Source organism: Cervus canadensis, chromosome 24 (genome assembly GCF_019320065.1).
Source record: "Cervus canadensis isolate Bull #8, Minnesota chromosome 24, ASM1932006v1, whole genome shotgun sequence".
NCBI lineage: Eukaryota > Metazoa > Chordata > Mammalia > Artiodactyla > Cervidae > Cervus > Cervus canadensis.
Window position 1 is genome coordinate 52,325,114 of NC_057409.1, and position 2,697 is coordinate 52,327,810.

The 2,697-nt window shown below is 35.7% G+C and overlaps 1 pseudogene; it reads left to right on the forward strand.

Annotated features, from left to right (window-relative positions):
- The first annotated feature begins 1,396 nt into the window (after positions 1-1,396).
- On the forward strand, positions 1,397-1,500 carry LOC122426925 (annotated as a pseudogene).
- Positions 1,501-2,697: the final 1,197 nt, after the last annotated feature.

Sequence of the window (2,697 nt, forward strand, 5' to 3'; positions counted from 1 at the left end):
ATCTACATAGTAACTTCCGCAAAGTGGAAATTCATGTGGGGAAGGGGGTGGGTGTGGACTTGAGATAGGGTAGTGAGGCCTGAACAGAGCTGACAATAGCATCTGTGCAAGGGGACGTGGAGGCAGCACTGATAATGGAATAGAGGTTATGTATACGGAGGACTCTAATAATAAGTGAATACATTAAAAAGAGCTTTTCAAAAAAAATACATTAAAAAGAGCTTTTCACTCTTCAAGAAGGGAGGCACAATTATAGAAAGAAAGAAAACTGGCATAACCACGCTGCTGGTAAATTGTAATTGGAAACATTGGCATGAACACATGATTTTCAGTATATATTATGAAGAGATTTTTAAACACATATATGTGTGCAAATTAAGTCACTTCAGTTGTGCCAGACTTTTTGAGGCCCCAACCAGGCTCCTCTGTCCATGGGATTCTCCAGGCAAGAATCTTGGAGTGGGCTGCCATTTACTTCTCCAAAACACACACACACACACACACACACAGAAATATGTGTGTGTGTGTATACATACATCTACTGAGAAGGCCTGGAGCAGTGACCGACCTCCTCCCCAAATCAGTGAGTACATACAGAAGCCAAACTTTGATTTCCAAATATTTTCTTCATGAAAAGGAACAAAAGCTTCACTGAAAAACTGCTGGTTACAAGTTAGGGCAGGAAATGGTTAAGGGAATGACAAAATAACTTGGAATATATTCTTGTGCAAAAAATAATGAAGTACTCAAAAAGTCATGTAATATATCAACAGAGGAGCCAGTCCATGGGTCGTGAAGAGTTGGACACTACTTAGTGACTGAACAACAAATATCAAAAGAATGCAGAAGTCAGCTTGAAGGTGCTTCTTCCAGGCTAATCTGGAGTAACTTCAGTACCAAAAGAAAGAATCACGATACTAACAGATTATAACTCATTGAATAAAACAAGAATCTATGAGCACATGGAGATATAAACAACCAAATAAGATGAAAGAAGTGAACACTTTTCTTTATAGTAGAATGCCAGCTAATAAAAGTAGAATGAAATTTAAATTTACAAAATCACCAGTGGAGAATCCCATAGTCATGATTATCATAACATCAACAAATGCTAAAACTAATATGTAAGAGATTGATGAGAAATGAGAAGCACATATTGTCTCAAAGTGTCTCCCAGAAAATACTGATTAATTACAAATTTTAAAGATATAACTTTACAGTGGAGAAACTTAGAAAGCACCACTTAATGCTGTGATGAAAGTTAAAATCACTGGTAATGGGACAAATCAAAACCGTGTACCGTTGGACAAGATTCATAAAAAAGAACACAGCATCATTTCTATATTTTTTCTTGAAAGGCATAACCTGATACTTGATTGAAAATTGAGGAAACATAATCACTTCTCGGCCTTTTGGCTCAGATCAAGTGTGGTATCTGAAAATTGAGGAAACATAAACAAATCCAAAGTTGAAGTCAATTCTATAAAATAACTAACCTATAGCATTTGTAAGAGTCAAGGTTGTGAGAGTCAGAAAATATTGAAGAAATATTTCAAACTGAAAGAAATTTAATTTATAATATGAAAGAAATTTAATTTAATTATATGTATAATTAAGCATAACATGTAATCAATTGGATCTTATTACTATAAAAGATATTATAAAAAGATTTGGTGAAACTTGACCAGGGTCTGCATATTTGATTATAGTAATGTTTTAGTGTTATTTTCCTAGTTTGGATGATTATACTGTTCTTATGGAGGAAAATGCCCTTATTTGTAGAAAATACACTGAAGCTTAATGTCAAACACTGCAAGGAAAAAAAGGTTTTAGTACTGTACTGCAACTCTCCTGTGAATTCAAAATTATTTTAAAATAAAATAATAGAAAAAAGGAGGGGTATTTAGATGTTTAATGGGTTTAGTTTCAGTTTGCAAGATGAAAAAATCCTAGGGAGCTGATGTACAACGCTGTTGATGTACAACAATGGGAAAAGTATACTTAACATTTCTAAACTGTACACTTAATGATGATTAAGACGATTCTGGGTTTTGTTTTTTTGTTTTTGTTTGTGCCATGATAAAATGGAAACAAGTAAATCAACAAGCAACAAGTACTGTTTAGGACATGGGTTCTCAAGGCTGAGCAGTGTAGTTTTAGAAAATACAGATGTCTAAATCCCAACAAGGGCTTCCTGGTGGTTCAGTGGTAAAGAATCCACATGCCAGTGCAGGACACATGATTTGATCCCTGGGTCTGGATCAGGAAGATCCTTTAGAGAAGGAAATGGCAACATGCTTCAGTAGCTTTGCCTGGGAAATCCCTTGGACAAAAGAGCCTGGTGGGCTACAGTCCCAGGGGTCACAAAAGCATCAGACATGATTCAGCAACACAACAACACAAATCCCAAACTGTAGATTATGATTCAAAATGTCTGAATTATAGCTTGGGGTTTTTTTTGCACATCGATGTGAGAACACTGATTACACTTCCTACCTTGCAAGTAAATAACCAGAGCTACATTGGAGTAGCAAAAGCACTTGACCTGGTTCAGAGCATTCCACTTAACTAGTTTTATAACCTTGAACAAATCACATCAACACTCTCATCTTTAAAGCCCTCATCTCAAATGGGGATAGTATTTCCTGCCTCATAATATTGCTGAGTTGCTCACAGGAGATTATGTATATAAAAGCA